This window comes from Armigeres subalbatus, chromosome 2 (assembly GCF_024139115.2).
Source record: "Armigeres subalbatus isolate Guangzhou_Male chromosome 2, GZ_Asu_2, whole genome shotgun sequence".
Classification (NCBI taxonomy): Eukaryota; Metazoa; Arthropoda; class Insecta; order Diptera; family Culicidae; genus Armigeres; species Armigeres subalbatus.
Genome location: NC_085140.1, coordinates 464,752,526 through 464,774,418, shown reverse-complemented (window position 1 = coordinate 464,774,418; position 21,893 = coordinate 464,752,526). Strand labels below are relative to the sequence as shown.

The window sequence follows — 21,893 nt, the reverse complement described above, 5'->3', positions numbered from 1 at the left end:
GGTAAAAATATTTAGCCCCTCCCCAAGCCCCCCTACTTGATTTTCATTTTGATATCACCCCAAACCTACATTTTTCCAAGCCTAAAGATGTCACGGAATTTCAAGTTCCTGTGATGTTTAGAACCCTAAAAAATTTCACTTAAAAACGAAAAGGTACCAGAACCAGGGTACCCTGTCGGTAACATACGGGTTATAATAACTAAAATATAACATAGCAAATAAGGATGATAGTGTTAAGAAAACACGGAACACCTAGTCTAAGAGATGAATGCATGTATTAGATAAATAATTAGCAAATAAAATTAGGGTAAAGTGCCGAATAGTGGACCCCAATCAATAGTGGACCCTCCTGCCATTTTTGCATTATTACAGCACAAAGTAAACATTTTTCTATGAAATTCCATCGGGTGAACCTACCTTACATTCCTATGATTGGATTGCATGCATTAGAAATGCTATGGAAAGTAAAATTAGTTGATTTTTTTCAGTTCTATAAAAAATAAACATCCATTATAGGATTTTTTGGGGGGTCCATAATAAGCCATTTTATGAGACAGATTCGAACAGTTGATCGAAATTTTGAGTGGACGAGCGGTCTTTGTTTTGGTAAATTTGCATGTAAACCATCATCATTTCATCTTCATCATCATCATTTCATTTCATTTTCGCAAATGTTCCTTGTAAAATGTAAATATTAGTGTTTGGTCTCCTGTCATTTGAGCTTTCTATAAAATGGCTTATAGGGAAGAAGAACGTCCCGAAACGAAACAGGAAAATCAAATGAAGTGTCGACTATAGACTAACGCAAAATGAACTCCCCCAAGAAATTATGACGTTTGAGCGGGTCGCATAATGAATGCAAAATGAACTTTTGTTCGAGAAGACGACCCGCTCAAATGTCAAAATCCATCAGGTGAGTAAATTTGATGAACTCCTGCACAGGTCTATAGGATAGGGAAGCAATTTCCTACACGCAGAAAAAACTATTTTAAAAACAATAATATCATACATAAATTCAACAAGTATTTCGCATTGTTTTGGCGGTAATAATAATTATTGTTGTTTCAACAATCCAGTATTATTGTTTCAACAAAAGCTTTGAAAGCTATGGGTTCGGAAAGCTTTCATAAGTTTTCAACGTTCTATATCAAATCAAAAATAATATTACTGTTTTTAAAAGATATTTAGTGTTGATTCAAAAAGAGAAGTATGTTTGTTTCAATAAATTATTCGGTTGAAAAATAAATAGGGAAATGCATTGTGACTTTATTACTTATCAAAATATTTTTATATTTTTTTTCTTTATTTTGTTTTACATTTCATCACTCTATTTATTTCTTCCTCCCGTACACATTTTTGGATTTATTTTGAGGTAATTCCGTCTTTCCGTATGCTTGCTATGCTCTCCTACCGGAAGTTTGCGGTGCCACATTTGAATCCAAATCATAACATCTGGAAATAATATTTAATAAAAATAATATAATTAATGGCCATAAATAAAAAATATAGATAAAAAATCCTTACCAATTAGCAATAGCAGTCTTCGGTACATTTCTGGCCACTTGGTCCGGTGCATTTCTGCCCACTTGAAAAAAAAGTTTTTGGTTGAATTTGATGGTAGCACGATTTGTTTACTACCTAAATAAAGATTAAAAAAAAGATTTGTTTTCTAAAATCAAGCCAAAGAACCACAAATACCCTATTTATTTTTTTGCAACCAATTTTAATCAACACATGCAAATTATTAAAAAAAAATTATTGTATTGTATAAGTATTGTAAAAATGATAATATTTAACGTAGAATCAATAAAACTGGACTAATTAATAATAATAAGCATGTTATTATTGATCGTGCATAATTACTTCGTTATTATGTACCTAACTAACTCAAACAAAACGATCTGACAAACATCAAAATAATATCTCATATAGCCATTGTTCTTGTCACAGAAGATACATGTTCATGCAATTGGTGGGCATGTAAGACTATGTTTTAATTCGGACACCTTATTGTCCTCCTCCAGGGCTTTGTCCTGGGACTCAGGGCCAATAGTTATCTGAAGCTCCAAAACGAATTGGGTTCCCTTGATGTTATGCGGAAGGACTTCTCTCAAACTAAAAACCAAGGTGAATTAATCAAAAAAAAAAATGACGGAAGACTAAGCAGGGCTGAGCTCGTAAATTAATAAAAATGTGAGCAGTATGTTCAGTTCAATTATTCATTTCAATGAAAAAGGATTTACGGGGAAATGATAAGGATACAATCGTTTACACACCTCTGAAGAATAATAGCTTCATTGTTGTCCGTGCTGGATTGCACCGGGTGGCATCGTGTCGCGAAGCGGGCGGGTCCCGTGGCATAACCTTCGACGCATCATCTCGATCCTCTTCAAACCTGGACCGGCGTGGGCGATCACGGTGGATCCTTCTATGCTCCGCCAGTGGAGTGGCGAAAACGGCTCCTCTGAAGTCGAACGGGATGGTGGTAATCGTCCCTCTGTCGGATGGAAGGCGCACCGGGGCTTTAAGTCTTCCGAGATTATAGCACTCACTCTCCAAGATCCGCCGGTTCCTTGCACTTCTTCTTCTACCGTTCTTCTTCTACCGGACGAATCCGATGCAGGAAGCACAGGATGAACGAAATCCTCCAGGACACTCTTCGTAGCACTACCGGGCAAATTGAAACACGCGTTCACAGGCGTTCACTACTTTTAAGGAAAAAAGGAATCGACAGATTAAAAAAACCACCACTTTTTAGGTTCAAGGCGTTCACCTAATAGAGAGCGATTCAGTCGCTGACAGTCCCTTTTAAGGGGTTCCTCCTTCCTGGTATAGGATTTATTCCCGACAGTCGTAGTCAACTGTGGCGGTTATGTGTAACGTTGTGGGATAGGTGAAGGAGGGGTGTTCAAAGGCATTGGGAATAATTTATTCTCGGTATAACTTTTGGTTCATATTCGTTTGATTTTCAGTTCGTTCTTATTTCTAGCTCATCGAATTCATTGTTTTTTTTTTTTTTTTTTTATTATATAATAATGTCAATAGCAACAGTAATAGTAATAATAATTTGTGAATAGTAATAGCAGTAATAACAAATAAAAGAACAGGGAATACCAAAACTACTGTACAAAATATTTACAAATGCAAATGTAGCCGAAGTAAGAGGTTACAGGCATAGGAAAGCTTACAATTAATAAATATGGAAATGCTAAAAGAACACTAAGTTGAAAAAAAGGTCAAGTTCTAGTTGGTTAAAGCCATTGAAGAAATTGATGAAGCATTACAGCTATTTAGTGTCATTTACTAAAAGAAACGTCAGCGAGTTGAATTTTTCGAATGGTTTTGAAGTTTTCAAGGATACACATTTAATATCAAATATGGTCCACTAACAACCTACTGTGGTTATTTTCAAATGTGTACATTGAAGTGAGGCGAGCTTTTTCTCAAAGCTCATTTATAAAATGTATTGTTGAAATAAATACATTTTGTTATTGATATTGTGGATTTACTCGCTATCAAAATTTTCCCGATTACTTTTACGGCTACTCAGAGTAAGCGCAAAAATCGAGGGGGAACGGCAATGTTAATGTCTTATAAAACTTAATTTGAATGATTACAAATATTTATTCAAATGAAATAAATTCTTCAATATTACAGTCGCAGAACTTTATGAAATATTTTTTCGTATTTTTTTGCGGTGCCAATAAGCACGTGGTTGCCGGTAAACAAATATTCGCTCTTTTACTCAGATTACTGGTTGGAATGTTTTTGACGTTTACTTTGTCTCGCTCTAACCAACAGTGAATACTCTAGCGACTACTTTGACGAACACTTGGTGGAACGGCTACTCTAACCGACCGTGTCCACCTAGCAAGTAAACGCACAATATTATGTTAACCCTCTAAGACCCGGGACGAACGGATTTTTTTCAAATGGCTCGCATTCAGCACCTGATCGTCGGAATTCCTCGCGGTTTCGTTTGTGCTCAATGGGAATAGCTATATTTTTGCTCTAATACATTTTCAAGTAAAAATTTTGTTCAGGTCCGAGTTATTGCTAAAAATAAGTGTGCGGGGTGTTTTTCTATAATTCAAACATCTCTTCAATATTCTGGACGTGTTCATGCCCAAAATTTATCAAATCACCCATCAAACCAACCCAAAAGATATTTGTAACGATTTTTAGTCGATTCCGATGTTTTCACCATTTGAGTAGGACATGATTGACTGAACTCAGGGCCGGTTTCAGGGGTCACAATGGTAGAGTATGGGCTAAAAATTCAATTACAATGAAATTTGCATGAGCATGCGGCTGCATAATTTTTTACAAATCAGGAGTTTTAAATATTTAATTTTCAATTGAAATTGAACTTCTGAAATTCTTATCAGGGCCGGATTTAGGAGTGCCATATCACCAATTGCAATGAAACTGGGCATGCGACTGCTCAAACTTCATGAAAACACATCAGGAGCTCAAAGAACTCTGTTTGAATTTGAAATTGACCTTCTGTAATTTTGACCAGGGCCGGCTTCAGGGGTCTAAATGGGGAGAGCAAGGGCCATATTACCAATTGCAATGAAACTGGGCATGCGACTGCTCAAATTTCATGAAAACACATCAGGAGCACAAAGAACTCTGTTTGAATTTGAAATTGACCTTCTGTAATTTTGACCAGGGCCGGCTTCAGGGGTCTAAATGGGGAGAGCAAGGGCCATATTACCAATTACAATGAAACTGGGCATGCGACTGCTCAAACTTCATGAAAACACATCAGAAGCTCAAAGAATTCTGCTCGAACTTCAAATTGTCTTTCCGAAATTTTGACCAGGGCCGGCTTCAGGGGTCCAAATGGGAAGAGCAAAGGCCATATCACCAATAGAAATAAAACTGGGCAGTGGGCATGCGACTGCTCACACTTCATGAAAACACATCAGCATCTCAAAGAACTCTGTTTGAATTTGAAATTGACTTTCTGAAATTTCAACCAGGGCCGGATTCAGGGGTGAAAACATGGAGAGCGGGCTGCTCAAACATCATGAAAACACATCAGGAGCTCAAAGTATTCTGATTGAACTTGAAACTGCTCTGATACAAATTTCAGGAATTTCTCCGGAAAATACTCCAGGAATTCCTCTAGAAGTTCCTCCGGGAATCCCTCCAGGAATTTCTCCTGAAGTTCCTCCAGGAATTCCTCCGGAAGTTCCTCCAGGAATTCCTCCGGAAGTTCCTCCAAGAATTCCTTCGGAAGTTCCTCCAGCAATTCCTCCGGAAGTTCTTTCAGGAAATGCTCCGGAAAATCCTCCAAGAATTTCTGCAGAAGTTCCTCCGGAAGTTCCTTCAGAAATTCCTTCGGAAATCCCTCCAGGAATTCATTCGGAAATTCCTCCAGCAATTCATTCGGAAATTCTCCAGGAATGCATTCGGTAGTTCCTCCAGGAAATGCTATAGAAGTTCCTCCAGGAATTCATCCGGAAGTTCTTCCAGGAAACCCTACGGAAGTTCCTCCAGGAATTCCTCCATGAATTCCTCCGGAAGTTCCTCCGGAAGTTCCTTCATAAATCCCTCGGGAAGTTCCGCCATGAATTCTTCCGGAAGTTCCTCCAGAAATTCATCCGGATGTTCCTACAAGAATTTCCCTCGAAGTTCCTCCAGGTATTCCTCCGGAAATTCCTCCAGGAATTCCTCCGGAAGTTCCTCCAGGGATTCCTCCGGAAGTTCCTCCAGCAATTCCTCCGGAAGTTCTTTCAGGAAATGCTCCGGAAAATCCTCCAAGAATTTCTGCCGAAGTTCCTCCGGAAGTTCCTTCAGAAATTCCTTCGGAAATCCCTCCAGGGATTCATTCGGAAATTCCTCCAGGAATTCATTCGGAAGTTCCTCAAGGAAATCTTATAGAAGTTCCTCCGGGAATTCTTCCGGAAGTTCCTCCAGGAATTCCTCCGGAAGTTCTTCAAGGAAACCCTACGGAAGTTCCTCCAGGAATTCCTCCATGAATTCCTCCGGAAGTTCCTCCATGAATTCCTCCGGAAGTTCCTTAATAAATCCCTCGGGAAGTTCCGCCATGAATTCTTCCGGAAGTTCCTCCAGGAATTCATCCGGATGTTCCTACAAGAATTTCCCTCGAAGTTCCTCCAGGAATTTCCCGGAAGTTCCTTCAGGGATTCCTTTGGAAGTTTCTCCAGGAATTCCTCCGGAAGTTCCTCCATCAATACTTCCGAAAGTTCCTCCAGGAATTCTCCGGAAGTTCCTCCAGGAATTCCTCCGGAAGTTCCTCCAGGAGGTTCCTCCAGGAATTTCTCCGGAAGTTCCTCCAGGAATTCCTCCGAAAGTTCCTCCAGGAATTTCTCCGGAAGTTCCTCCAGGAATTCCTCCGAAAGTTCCTCCAGGAATTCCTCCGGAAGTTCCTTCAGGAATTCGTCCGAAAGTTCCTCCAGGATTTTTTCCGGAAGTTCCTCCAGGAATTTTTCCGGAAGTTCCTCCAGAAATTCCATTGGAAGTTGCTCCAGGAATTCCTCCGGAAGTTCCTCCAGGAATTCCTCCGGAAGTTCCTCCAGGAATTCCTCCGGAAGTTCCACCAGGAATTTCTCCGGGAGTTCCTCCAGGAATTCCATTGGAAGTTCCTCCAGGAATTCCACCGGAAGTTTCTTCAGGAATTCCTTCGGAAATTCCTCCAGGAATTTCTTCGGAAGTTCTTTCAAGAATTTTTCCAGAAGGTGCTCTAGGAAGTTCCACCAGGAATTCCTTCCTAAGTTCCACCAGGAATTCCTTCGGAAGTTCCACCAGGAGTTCCTTCGGAAGTTCCACCAGGAATTCCTTCTTATGTTCCACCAGGAATTCCTTCGGAAGTTCTACCAGTAATTCTTCTGGAAGTTCCACCTGGAATTCCTTCGGAAGTTTCTCCTGGAATTCCTCCAGAAGTTCATGCAGGAATTTCTGCAGAAGTTACTTCGCGAATTCAGGAATTCTTTCGGAACTTTCAGAGAACCTCCAGGAATTTTTGACTTCCGAAGGAATTCCTGGTGGAACTTCCGAAGGAATTCCTGGTGGAACTTTCGAAGGAATTCCTGGTGGAACTTCCGAAGGAATTCCTGGTGGAACTTCCGAAGGAATTCCTGGTGGAACTTCCGAAGGAATTCCTGGTGGAACTTCCGAAGGAATTCCTGGTGGAACTTCCGAAGGAATTCCTGGTGGAATTTCCGAAGGAATTCCTGAAGGAACTTCCGATGGAATTCCTGAAGGAACTTCCAATGGAATTCCTAGAGGAACTTCCGGAGGAATTCCTGGAGCAACTTCCAGAGGAATTTCTGGAGGAACTTCCGGATAAATTCCTGGAGGAACTTCCGGAGAAATTCCTGGTGGAACTTCCGGACGAATTCCTGGAGGAACTTCCGGACGAATTCCTGGAGGAACTTCCAGAGGAATTCTTGGAGGAACTTCCCGGAGGGACTTCCTGGAGGAACTTTCTGGAGGAACTTCCTGGAGGAACTTTCTGGAGGAACTTCCTGGAGGAACTTCCCGGAGGAACTTCCTAGAGGAGCTTCTGGATAAATTCCTGGAGGAACTTCCGGAGAAATTCCTGGTGGAACTTCCGGACGAATTCCTGGAGGAACTTCCGGACGAATTCCTGGAGGAACTTCCAGAGGAATTCTTGGAGGAACTTCCCGGAGGGACTTCCTGGAGGAACTTCCTGGACGAACTTCCTGGAGGAACTTCCTGGAGGAACTTCCGGAGAAACTTCCTGGAGGAGCTTCCGGAGGAATTCCTGGAGGAACTTCCGGAGGAATTCCTGGAAGAACTTCCGGAGGAATTCCTGGAGGAACTTCCGGGGGAATTCCTGGAGGAACTTCCGGAGGAATTCCTGGAGGAACTTCCGGAGGAATTCCTGGAGGAACTTCCGGAGGAATTCCTGGAGGAACTTCCGGAGGAATTCCTGGAGGAACTTCCGGAGGAATTCCTGGAGGAACTTCCGGAGGAATTCCTGGAGGAACTTGCGGAGGAATTCCTGGAGGAACTTCCGGAGGAATTCCTGGAGGAACTTCCGGAGGAATTCCTGGAGGAACTTCCGGAGGAATTCCTGGAGGAACTTCCGGAGGAATTCCTGGAGGAACTTCCGGAGGAATTCCTGGAGGAACTTCCGGAAGTATTTAAGGAGGAACTTCCGGAGGAATTTATGGAGGAACTTCCGGAGGAATTCCTGGAGAAACTTCCTAAGGAATTCCTGGAGAAACTTCCTAAGGAATTCCTGAAGGAACTTCCGGGAAATTCCTGGAGGAACTTCGAAGGAAATTCTTGTAGGAACATCCGGATGAATTCCTGGAGGAACTTCCGGAAGAATTCATGGCGGAACTTCCCGAGGGATTTATGAAGGAACTTCCGGAAGAATTCATGGAGGAATTTCCGGAGGAATTCATGGAGGATTTCCTGGAGGAACTTCCGTAGGGTTTCCTGGAAGAATATCCGGATGAATTCCTGGAGGAACTTCCGAATGAATTCCTGGAGGAATTTCCGAAGGAATTCCTGAAGGAACTTCCGGAGGAACTTCGGCAGAAATTCTTGGAGGATTTTCCGGAGGATTTCCTGAAAGATCTTCCGGAGGAATTCCCGGAGGAACTTCTCTAAGATTTCCTGGAGGAACTTCCGAATGAATTCCTGGAGGAATTTCCGAATGAATTCCTGGAGGGATTTCCGAAGGAATTTCTGAAGGAACTTCCGGAGGAACTTCAGCAGAAATTCTTGGAGGATTTTCCGGAGCATTTCCTGAAAGAACTTCCGGAGGAATTGATGGAGGAATTTCCGGAGGAATTCCTGGAGGAACTTCGGAGGAATTCCTGGAGGAACTTCGGAGGAATTCCTGGAGGAACTTCCGGAGGAATTCCTGGAGGAACTTCCGGAGGAATTCCTGGAGGAACTTTCGGAGGAATTCCTGGAGGAACTTCCGGAGGAAATCCTGGAGGAACTTCCGGAGAAATTCCTGGAGGGATTCCCGGAGGAACTTCTAGAGGAATTCCTGGAGTATTTTCCGGAGAAATTCCTGAAATTTGTATCAGAGCAGTTTCAAGTTCAATCAGAATACTTTGAGCTCCTGATGTGTTTTCATGATGTTTGAGCAGCTCGCTCTCCATGTTTTCACACCTGAATCCGGCCCTGGTTGAAATTTCAGAAGATCAATTTCCATTTGAAACAGATTTCTTTGAGCTCCTGATGTGTTTCCATGGTGTTTGAGCAGTCGCATGCCCAGTTTCATTGCTTTTGGTGACATGGCCCTTGCTCTTCCCTTTTGGACCCCTGAAGCCGGCCCTGGTCAAAATTTCAGAAGGTCAATTTCAAATTCAAACAGAGTTCTTTGTGCTCCTGATGTGTTTTCATGAAGTTTGAGCAGTCGCATGCCCAGTTTCATTGCAATTGGTGATATGGCCCTTGCTCTCCCCATTTTGACCCCTGAATCCGACCCTGGCCATAATTTCAGAAGGTCAATTTTAAATGGAAACATAATTATTTGAGCTCCTAATGTGTCTCGTGAAGTTTGAGCAGTCGCATGCCCAATTTCATTGTAATTGGTGTTATGGCCCCTGTTCACCCCCATTTCGACCCCAAAATCCGGCCCTGATAAGAATTTCAGAAGGTCAATTTCAATTGAAAATTAAATATTACAACTCCTGATTTGTAAAATTTGTGCAGCCGCATGCTCATGCAAATTTCATTGTAATTGAATTTTTAGCCCATACTCTACCATTATAACCCCTGAATGCGGCCCTGAATTCAGTCAATCCTGCCCTACTCAAATGGTGAAAACATCGGAATCGACTAAAAATCGTTACAAACATCTTTTTGGGTTGGTTTGATGGGTGATTTGATAAATTTTGGGCATGAACACGTCCAGAATATTGAAGAGATGTTTGAATTATAGAAAAAACACCCCCGCGCACACTTATTTTTAGCAATAACTCGGACCTGAACAAAAATTTTTATTTGAAAATGTATTAGAGCAAAAATATAGTTATTCCCATTGAGCACAAACGAAACCGCGAGGAATTCCGACGATCAGGTGCTGAATGCGAGCCATTTGAAAAAAATCCGTTCGTCCCGGGTCTTAGAGGGTTAACAAATCTTGTTGAAACAATAAATTTCATAGTGTTTTCAATAAAATGTGACAATTTGGAAACAACAATCATATTTTTTGGTTCAATGTGAACAGTTTTCTATCCGTGTATTATGGACTTCCAGGGGGTCTACTACAGGGCGAAACTCTCTAGTCAAACTTTAAAATGTTAATTTCAACGAATAACGTCGTGTATTTGAGCGTTTTATATATATATATATATATATATATATATATATATATATATATATATATATATATATATATATGGATCGTGAAGGGGAGATACTTGTTATTAGCTATCAAGCAGAATTAATATGTTGAAAATTTCTACTCCTTATGACAGGAAGAGCACAATCCGCTACTAGGGAGTCCACTATTGAGCATTTCACCCTAGTTAAAAAAATAGTAGTGAATCTCAGCCAGCCAGATGAACTAGCCTAAGCTAGGGGCCGAAATTTTAGTCACGCCCCCCTCCCCCCCCCTTACTCGCAGCATTCCGAGATCCCGGGGGGATCGAGTCAAGGAGGATAAGGGATCCGGTTTTGTCCGGGAGGCACATTTTTAGCAGGTCGGGTAGGAACCAAGCCCTGTTCGCCTTCTTCGAGATGTCTGTCGCGCAGATTTTTTATGGCATTTAACTCTTGTAAAACGAAACGAACACACACACGCGAGAGGTGTTCTAATAAAACAGAAAAATATGTCGAATTTTTTGCCAATTTTTCGTTCAAATACTCCTCTATACTTCAGCTACCGGTCAATTGACAAATTGTGACATGGAAGGCTAATCGAAAGTAAAAATGAATATATTCGAAGCCGGAACTATCTTTGTGTGTAGTGTTTTATATACATTTGTTTGCACAATATCGAGTAGAGTTTAATTATATTACATAAGGGGCATGTTTGCATGTAGATAGGATTATTTTGATAAACCAGCAAAGTATAATATAAAGAGAAAGACAAATGCGAGATGCCAACACGAATAGCAGTCGACGACGTTTGTTTATTCATGATTATTAATTCGAAAGAGTAACACAGCTTTCGCTCGGACGCTCAGACCCGCGCAAGTGTGTATACTCAGCGTATACACAAGGAAAATTATTTAAAAGGCAGTTGGAATCCACTGCTGTGCAGATTGTCCGACTACAAGGGTAAGACGGTATAATATGCCCCCGTTAAGGCAATACCTATAATTTTTTACTCTTTAATGCAATTTATCCAAGCTTTGTGTTATTCGGTAGTCCAAAAAGTGGCAAATGCTTTGCGTGTGAGTAGTCATATGAAAAAATACGTAATAAAGTTTTTTTTTTAAGTCATGATTTCAACAAGTCTCTGTGCAAAACGCCCCAGCTTAACCAAAGACGTCTCATAGCCTTTGATTAGTATTTTATCTATATTGCAAATTATGCCACCAAAATATGTGTGCACCAGTTTCTCCATATTGTCGGCGTAGCACCAAGTTAGAATTCGGAAGTCGGGACTTCCGAACCGAACTTTCTTCCGAAGTTTCATCTGTCAAACTAATTGATGCGTTGTTTAGCGCATCTTTAGGCGAATCTAGCGCACTATTTCCGAAGTTGGGAAAGTTGCCTGTATCTGGAGAAAAATCCAACTTCGGTATAAAAAGCGGTATAAATTTATTCCGGATAAACAATATATGGATGACGTCTTAACTGCGAGAAAGGGCTGTTCGGGATGTATTGCAGGTTGCAGTAGAATGTCAAAATGCATGAAATCTGACTAGCAAATGTTGAGGAACGCCTGAAAATCTTGCAACCAGTGTTGTTGGCAATAAAAATAAAAATGTTTTGGTACTTCGCAAAATAAAATGTTTACAGTCTTGGAGGAGTCAAATAAAATCTTTGCTTTTTAGCCAGACTAAATTCCAAGAAATATCCAATTTTCAAAACCGTCCTTCTCTTTCAAGCTCATAGCAAGGATAGGATGTGTCAACCAAAAGTTGACAGCTCGCTGCTTGCATTTTGGTTGGAATGTTCTTGCAAGATCTTTGCATTTCGCGTTTTGAAAGAAATTTGCAATAAAAAAATTGCAATAATGATGTTTTGGATTGTGCTGTTGGACGTGTGAGCATTTGTTTTAGTGCTTCGACAAATTTATACTCTTCGATGAGGAATGAAAAGGACCTTAATGAAAACCTAGATTGATCCACCTAGCAGTGATTGTGCCTTTCTCGTGCATTATTAAACAACCCAATCAAATGCATTACATATCGGGAAATTCGTTGAAATGCTGAATAATTTGTTGTATTGATTTAATAATCACTAAGTAAAGTATTATTAGCGTGCGCATTTTATGCGAGTATTTCTCGGGTACTTCTTCAAAAGGACGTATGTGATTTTGTAAACAAAGATTCAAACGTCGATTTGTCCGATCTGATGGCACTCACACGCAAACCAACACCACTAACAGGTAGCAGAAGCCTTCCCCTATCTGTCTATGGTGATGGTTTGCGTGGGAGGGCAATCAGATCGGACAAATCGACGTCTGAATCTTTGTTTACAAAATCACATACGTCCTTTTGAATAAGTACCCGAGATTTATATTATACCAGAATGCTGCAGAAACGTTATGGCGTTATGCGTCGTAACTTGCGTGCAATCAAAGCTTGCGTTGCAATTGTTGTCCTAAAGTCGTGTACAAAATCGAATAGAATAGCTTGCATGAGTTGATATTTCAAAGCATTTTATGGCATGCTATAACTTAATTACTATGATCAACTAGGGTTTGTACGCCGTCAAATGCAACTTGTTGCGAGCAAATCGGTCAAGAATTGCTATATGGAAAAGTGGCTATTGTTTTTCGGTTTTCGTGAGCACACACACACACACACACACACACACACACACACACACACACACACACACACACACACACACACACACACACACACACACACACACACACACACACACACACACACACACACACACACACACACACACACACACACACACACACACACACACACACACACACACACACGCAGCAGGGACTATGTCCAAGGGCTTGACGACCCCTCCCCACTGCGAGTTAGGGGACCTGCCTAGGATGTGGTGGGGTTTGACAGTGGGCTCTGTTAAACTTCTACAAAAAGCTGCATGTATCCGTAAGCAGGTCCTATCAAAGCGACCGTGCGCCGCTCAAAGCACACTAGCCCAACCCAGTGGCATCGACAACGGCAACGTCAACGGACACGAGCGGAAATCGAGATATACAACGAATCTAGGGCTGACAGTTGTGTCATTCCACTCCTTGAGTAAAGCCGGGTGACACCGTCTTGAAATGGCGGGTGGGCTAATGCCACAGCTGCCTTCCGTCCCGTAAAACCGTGGCAGGCCTTGGGGCACGCCGTCCCAATCCAGCCGTCTGGCTTAACCAACCAGATGGGAGTAGGACCAGTTGATTCCTTCCTGGCTTACGCCGATCCGGCTCTGAACACCGAGGTGTCAACCCCGCATGGCCTCACTGCATCTGCAAAGATAACCATGGGATCAAGAAGGCGACTATTCCAGTTGGGTTCGAGGGCAGCCCTAAGGGGACCCAACAAACATGAATAAAGCTAAATTAAACAAACAAGCATCGGAAGTGAACCCCTTCGCAAGCAGAGATCTCCACCCAACGCATCGGGTGCGAGAGAAATGGAGATGAAGGACACGAGTAGCGAAGTAGTCGTCGTGGAGAGCGATAACGATACGCCAATAGTCGATAAGCAGCAGCACAATGCAGTGGAGATAGGGTCGAGTGGCATCCTGCCGAGCTTGACCGTCGTCATGGTGCAACTCGATGACATTATCGACTTCACCAATGAACGGGGCAATATGTCCAGGGAGCTGAAGCTGAAATTGCTTAAGCTTCGCAATTTGGTTCTTGCTGCCAAGCAAGAACAGGAAGTGCTTGCGGCCAGGCTGGAAGGCTGTGGTAAAGCGGAGAAGAGTACACAGACTGCTCCCTTCTCCTTCCATAGTACCACAACCATGGCACAGGAGGCGTTAGATTTTGCCCTCAGCGACAGAGCGGTAGAGAGGAGAACAGATAAGCGAGCCAGGGACTCGCCTGGCATTAAGCGCTTAAACAGAACGCAAAAAGGCGTCGGGAGAGCGCAAATCAGAAGAGCGGGCCCACGGAAGTTGCAAACGTGGGAGAACGGCGTAAGAAGAAAGCGAGGACGAAACGAGCCAGTCGGCCACCGGAGGAGGGAAGCCAACCCGACCAAGACAACCTGCGGTCGGACGGTCCCTGGCAAACGGTAGTAAATAAACCGAAGGTGAAAGCGGCAATCACGCGCCCGGCGAGAGCCAGACAGAAGGGTGAAGCACTTTTCATTAAAACAGAGAAAGAGCGCTACGCCGACGTGCTCAAGGCGATGCGCAGCGCCGAGAAACTTGCGGACCTTGGTAAAGAGGTTCGTAGCATAAGGCGGACGAGAGCGGGCGAGATGATCCTTGTCTTAAGGAAGGGCTCACAGGCGAACGGTACCTCATATGGAGCGCTAGCCCAGGAAGTCCTAGGCGAGAGCGTAGAAGTGAGGGCTCTACACGACGAAGTGACTCTCCAATGCAAGCAGCTGGACGAGGTCACGACATCGGAAGAGATCGCCTCGGCCATCAAGGACCAAGGTGGAGTGGTGGTAGCAAATGCGTCCATCCGTCTGCGAAGAGGACCGCAGGGGACGCAGATTGCCACGGTGAAGTTACCGGCCATCGACGCTAACAAGGTGATCAAAGTTGGTAAGCTGAAAGTTGGCTGGTCAGTATGTCCAGTCAGCCTCTACCAACCACCGGTAGTCGACAAGTGCTTCCGCTGCCTCGAACCGGGACACAAATCGTGGGCGTGCAAAGGGCCGGATAGGAGTAACCTATGTAGGCGATGCGGCGAAGAGGGCCATAAGGCGCACACGTGCGAGAAAACACCATCGTGTACGCTATGCGCGAGCAGGAAGCAGGAACATAACCACGCTTTGGGTGGACCTGCGTGCCCGTTGAGTGGTTATACGAGGAAGCCGTGCAAGTAACGCAGCTCAACCTCAACCATTGTGCGGCCGCCCAGCGGTTGCTGTGGCAGTCGGTAGTAGAAGCGAGAACGGACGTCTTGTCGGACCCGTACCGCATCCCCGCGGATAATGGGAACTGGGTAGCGGATAGATCCAAATCAGCGGCGATTTGTACGACGGGAAGATACCCGATCCAGGAAGTGCTGAACACAAGGGCGGAGGGTACTGTTATAGCGAAAATAAATGGAGTGTACTACTGCAGCTGCTACGCCCCACCAAGGTGGCCGATAGAACAATTCACCGAGATGGTCGATCGGCTAACATCAGACCTAGTGGGTAGCAAGCCAGTAGTAATTGCAGAAGACTTCAATGCGTGGGCGATAGAGTGGGGAAGTCGCTTTACTAACCGGAGAGGGCAAACGCTGCTAGAGGCTTTCGCCAAGCTGGATGTCGTGCTGTGCAACGAAGGCTCCAAAAGTACCTTCCAGCGAAACGGAGTGGAATCGATAATAGACGTAACGTTCTGCAGTCCAAGTTTGGTCGGTGATATGCAGTGGATGGTCGACGACGGTTACACCCACAGTGACCATCTAGCTATCCGGTACAGGATAGGCAGCGAGGCAAGAAGAGAAAGCCGGAGAGCTACTCCCACAACCCGGTCGTGGAAGGTCGCCCACTTCGACGGTGGGACCTTTAGTGAAGCTATGGGTCTGGAAGAAAACACGGGAAGTTTAAGCGGCGACGAACTGGTTGCGGTCCTGTCTCGAGCTTGTGACGCGACCATGCCGAGGAAGGTGCGACCACGGAACTGCAGGCCACAGGTATACTGGTGGAGCGATGAAATTGCAGCCCTTCGAGCAGCCTGTCTCCGGGCTCGAAGAAACACGCCAAGGACACGCTTGGCGGAAGTGAGGGAGGAACGCATCGAGCAATTCAAAGCAGCGAGACTGGCTCTAAACAAGGCCATCAAAGAAAGCAAGAAAGCCTGCTTCGACAGACTGTGCCAGAGCGCCAACTCGAACCCATGGGGAGACGCCTATCGGGTGGTGATGGCCAAAACAAGAGGAGCACTGGCTCCTCCCGAGCGATGTCCAACGAGGCTGAAGACTATAATCGAGGCACTATTCCCGCACCACGGCCCAACCCACTGGCCGCCAGCAGCGAGGGTAGCAAATGATGAAGCGGTGGAGAGGGTGACGGTAGAAGAGATATTGACGGTGGCAAAGTCCCTCGACCCCAGTAAAGCACCTGGTCCGGACGGGATCCCGAATATGGCATTGAAGGCAGCCATAACGACTAACCCGAACATGTTTAGGTTGGCCATGCAGAAGTGTCTGGACGAGAGGACATTCCCGGATATATGGAAGAGACAGCGTTTGGTCCTGTTACCGAAACCTGGCAAGCCACCAGGAGACCCCTCAGCGTACAGACCAATCTGTCTTATAGACACGGTAGGGAAGCTACTGGAGAAGTTGATCCTGAACAGACTGTCGCCGTACGTCGAGGAGGTAGGAGGATTATCGAGCGAGCAATTCGGCTTTCGGAGAGGAAGGTCTACTCTGGGTGCCATTAAATCGGTGGTTGACACTGCAAAGGTCGCCATCGAATGCAAGCGGCGCGGTATACGTTACTGCGCAGTAATAACACTCGACGTGCGGAATGCATTCAACAGTGCGTGCTGGATGGAGATCGCGAACTCGTTGCTTCGGCTGGGAGTACCGGTAGGGCTGTATAAGATTCTGGGAAGCTACTTTCAGAATCGATTATTGATCTACGAGACAGACGAAGGCTTGGCTACCGCCCCATCACGGCAGGTGTCCCACAGGGATCAATTTTGGGTCCATTGCTGTGGAACGTGATGTACGATGGCGTGCTGCGGTTGAAGCTCCCGCCAGGAGTCAAGTTAGTGGGATTCGCCGATGACGTAACCATGACCGTGTACGGAGAATCCGTCGAAGAGGTCGAATTGACTGCAGCCTATTTGATCAGCCTAGTGGAGGAATGGTTGCGCAGCAAGAAGCTACAGTTGGCGCATCATAAAACGGAGATGATAGTCGTTAACAATCGGAAATCGGTTCAGGAGGCGACAATTAGAGTCGGCGGCTGCGACATCACCTCCAAGAGATCTCTGAAACAATTGGGGTGATGCTCGACGATAAGTTGAGCTTTAAAGTCATGTCGACTACGCCTGCCAGCGCGCGTCGACGGCGATAGCGGCACTATCGAGGATGATGGCGAACAACTCTAGGGTGTGCTCCAGCAAGCGCAAGCTGCTGGCAAGCGTGGCGGTTTCAATACTACGATACGGAGGACCAGCTTGGGTGTCAGCGTTGAGCGTAAACTGCAACGTGCGAAAGCTGGAGAGTACTCATAGGCTAATGTGCCTGAGAGTTATCAGCGCATATCGCACCGTATCTCGCGAAGCGGCATGTGTACTCGCGGGCATGATGCCTATCAAACTGGTGGTAGAGGAAGACGAGGAGTGCTACGCCCTCAGGGGCACCGATAACGCTCGAAGGAATATAAAGGCAGCAACGGTAGCCAAATGGCAGAGAGAGTGGGACAACTCGCCTAAGGGAAGGTGGACCCATCGCTTAGTCCCAAGTGTGTCGGCATGGATTAGCAGACCTCATGGGGAGCTAAACTTTGGCTTGACCCAGTTCTTAACAGGCCATGGATGCTTCAAGTGGTACCTACACAGGTTTGGTCACGCGGCTTCTCCCACCTGTCCGCAATGCCCAGACGTGACAGAAACGGCTGAACACATCCTGTTCACATGTCCTCGGTTCGAAACGGAGAGGCACTCAGAGAGACACACACACACACACACACACACACACACACACACACACACACACACACACACACACACACACACACACACACACACACACACACACACACACACACACACACACACACACACACACACACACACACACACACACACACATAACCGGAATCGTTGGACCGACCTCGGCACTCGAATTGCCAACCTGCTGAAGAAAGAAGAAGGAAGTGCTTCGGGTATGTAGGGCACCGCCAGTGCGGACGTCATCCACCACCGGAACTGTCGGACCACCTCTGCAACCCGAAGACGAAGACGGCGCAATGCGCGAAAGCGTCCCCTGCGATAGCCGCCGGTAGTCGGGGCACCATCAGTGCGGAAGTTTCCTTCACCGGAACTGGTGGACCACCCTCGACGCCGGGGGAAGTCAGGAGGATTCGAGTCAGGAAGTTCGGTGCATGACCGTCGAGGGATCGAGACTACGTTGCAGTGGAGCAGTGGATTAGCCAGCCAGTCGGCGAACTAGCCTAAGCTAGGGGCCGGAATTTTAGAAGAAGTGCATGAGCACAGCACCCCCCGAAGTAGTCGCAGCATCCCGTGGTCCCGGGGGGATCGAAGCAAGGAAGATAAGGGACCCGGTTTATCCGGGAGGCACATTTTTAGCAGGTCGGGAGGAGCCCATCCCTGTTCGCCTTCGAGCATAGTGTGGATGCTCGAGGTGTCTGTCGCGCAGATTTTTGATGGCCTTTAACCCTTGTAAAAAAACACACGCGTCAAGGGGCAGCAGGGACTTTGTCCAAGGGCTTGACGACCCCTCCCCATGGCCACTGCGAGTTAGGAGGCCTGTCTAGGACGTGGTGGGGTTTGACAGTGGGCTCTGTTGAACCTCTATAAAAAGCTGCATGTGTTTGCAAGCAGGCCCTATCACAGCGACCGTGCGCCGCTCAAAGCACACAAGCCCAACAGGTGTGCCAACCGGCACATCAGGATTCATGCCAGTAAGATCCTGATTATGGTATACTGGTCACGGCAAACGACATTGGACGATTCTCGGTTTTTGGATAGGATTAGATGATTTACGCCGATCCAGCTCTGAACACGGTGTTATAAGGCACCGGAGTCAACCCTTGCATGGACCTCACTGTTTACAAAGGCACCCATGGGATCACAAGAGGCGACTATCTACAACAGGTAGAGTAACGGCCCGGAGGGGACCCTTTTAACATGGAAAATTCTACAATCAACGAAGGAGCAGGCGGTGCGAATGCTTTCGCAAAGAGTGGGAGGCTGCAGCGATCTCCAGTGATGGCGCAGGCAGCAGTAGCAAGTACCAGCAGTATGGCCAAGGCTGCTGAGAACCAGGCAGGCCAACAGGAGCTAGGATCCGGGAATAGGGTGTCCACCCCAAAATCGGAAAGTAGTGCTATTCAGAAGGATCTACAATTTGGGAGGTCCAACCTGATGGAGGTGCGGAAGCGAGTCAACGAGCTCTATGACTTCGTGAAGGACAAGCACAATGTTCACACGAAGATCAAGCTTCTAGTGACGAGCATCAAGTCCGCCGTTAAATCTGCTGAGCACGAACAATACGCACTCAAAAGAAGAGCGGAAGCAGCTGAAAAAGCACTGAAAGATGCAGCGGAGCATACAACAGTCGAAACACTGCAAACACCAATGAGCTCCCGAAATACTCGCACGGAGAAGCGAAGCAGGGACTCTCCAGGAGAGCAGGAAATCCCGAAGAAGCAGCGGAACGTGCAAGATTGTGCTAGCGTACTGAAGGAAGGCGTCAAGAACGGTGATTGGCAAACCGTGGAATGTCAGCGGGAGAAGAGAAAGAAGCAGAAGGAGTGCGTGGAAAAGAAGAAGGAGCAGAAGAAGAAAGAAAAACATAGCTCTTCTCGTGAGCGGGTCAAGGGGGACGCCTTGATAGTCGAAGTGAGCGACAAGACGACATACGCAGCGATATTACGGAAGGTGAGAGAAGACCCGGTGCTCAAGGACTTGGGTGAAAAAGTGGTGAGGACTAGGCGTACTCAGAAGGGGGAATTGCTGTTCGAGCTGAAGAAGGATCCCACGGTCAAGAGCTCGGCCTTCCGGGAGCTCATTGCCAATTCCTTAGGTAGTGAAGGAAACGTAAGGGCTTTAACGCAGGAGGCCGTGGTCGAATGCAGAGACCTGGACGAGATCACTACGATAGACGAACTGAGGGATGCACTGATCTCACAATGCACGCTGGGCGAAGTTCAGATGACCATTCGGTTGAGGAAAGCGTACGGTGGTACACAAATAGCAGCGATACGACTACCGGTAGATGCCGCCAACAAAATGGTGGAGGTGGCCAAGGTGAAGGTCGGATGGTCTATGTGTCCGTTGAGACTCACCCCTAGAATCACCAAACAGATGGAGCGATGCTTCAAATGTATGGCATTTGGACACCAGGCGCGAAACTGCAGTGGCCCAGACAGATCCGGTCTTTGTAGGAAATGTGGTGGAGAAGGACACGTTGCTACACACTTAAAATAAATCGCAGATTTCTGTGAAATTTCACCGAAATCTCAACAGCAGAACTGTACGGTAAATAATTTTACAGATTTTCGGTGTTTTTGACAGTTAAACAAAGAAAAAATCGCAGAAAATTTGGTGAAATAATTACCGAACAGTTCTGCTGTTGAGATTTCGGTGAATTGAAGCAAAACCCGGGCAGAAGCTATGAACAGAATAACAAAACATGATATGGACTTGATTCATATAAGAGATAAAAGAACAGGCAACAATATCAAAAATTTGCACCGAAATATCATTTGAATATCAAGATATGCTGTGGATAAGAACAAACTAATGGCACATGATATTGATCACTTCTTACAAATAGCATAACTTGATCTTCTTATGATATTTTAGTGCAAAATATTGATATTATCGTCTTATCTTTATCTCTTATATCAGTCATGTCCATATTTCATTTTGCTATCAACAATTGATATTATTAACTTATTTCCGTCTACTCGGGAATTCACCGAAATCTGTGAAATGATTTAAGTGTCTAGGGACTGCACGAAGCAACCAAGATGCCTACTCTGCAAACCGGAGGATGGAAACGACCACATGACGGGTGGCTTCAATGCCCTGCCTACAAGAAGGCGATGGCGGGCCGAGATTAATGGAAATCCAGTTGAATCTCAACCATTGCGACACCGCACAGCAGCTGTTGTGGCAGTCGACAACAGAAGCAATATGCGACGTGGCAATTATTGCTGAGCCGTACCGGATTCCTTCTGACAACGGCAACTGGGTGGCGGATGCTACGGGGATTGCGGCTATCCAAGTGATGGGCAGATTTCCTATCCAAGAGGTGGTAGACAGTTCAAACGAGGGTTTCGTAATCGCCAAAATTAACGGGATCTTTGTGTGTAGCTGTTACGCACCCCCAAGGTGGACTTTGGAGCAGTATAACCGGATGCTGGACTCACTCACGGAGAAGCTGATCGGCCGAAAACCAGTGATCATCGGAGGCGATTTCAATGCTTGGGCAGTGGATTGGGGAAGCAGACTGACTAACGCCAGAGGTTACAGTTTGCTGGAGGCGCTGGCTAAGCTGGAAGTAAGATTGTGCAACGAAGGTACCGTTAGTACATTCCGCAGAGATGGCAGGGAGTCCATCATCGATGTCACGTTCTGCAGTCCGTCGATGGCGAGGAACATGAACTGGAGAGTTTGTGAAGAATATACCCATAGCGATCACCAGGCGATCCGATATAGTGTTGGAACGCGAACGCCGACGGTACGACGGGAGATAAGGTCTAGTTGGCGAAGATGGAAGACGAAGGACTTCGATAAGGATCTTTTTATCTAAGCACTTCGAGTAGACAGCGACGCTACAAACCTTGACGCAGACCAGCTGACGGAAACGCTAGCGAGGGCTTGCGATGCGACGATGCCGAGGAAAATGGAGCCAACGAATAGCCGACGGCCAAATTACTGGTGAAACGAAAATC

The 21,893-nt window shown here is 45.7% G+C and overlaps 1 long non-coding RNA gene across 1 annotated transcript; it reads right to left on the bottom strand.

The window, feature by feature from the left end:
- Positions 1–1,335: 1,335 nt before the first annotated feature.
- On the bottom strand, positions 1,336–3,087 carry LOC134218376 (uncharacterized). Its single transcript, XR_009981332.1, has 3 exons — positions 2,277–3,087; positions 1,525–1,638; positions 1,336–1,452 (listed from the first exon to the last, which is right to left on the bottom strand). It is a non-coding gene; the product is annotated as an uncharacterized LOC134218376 (long non-coding RNA).
- Between the last annotated feature and the right edge of the window lie 18,806 nt (positions 3,088–21,893).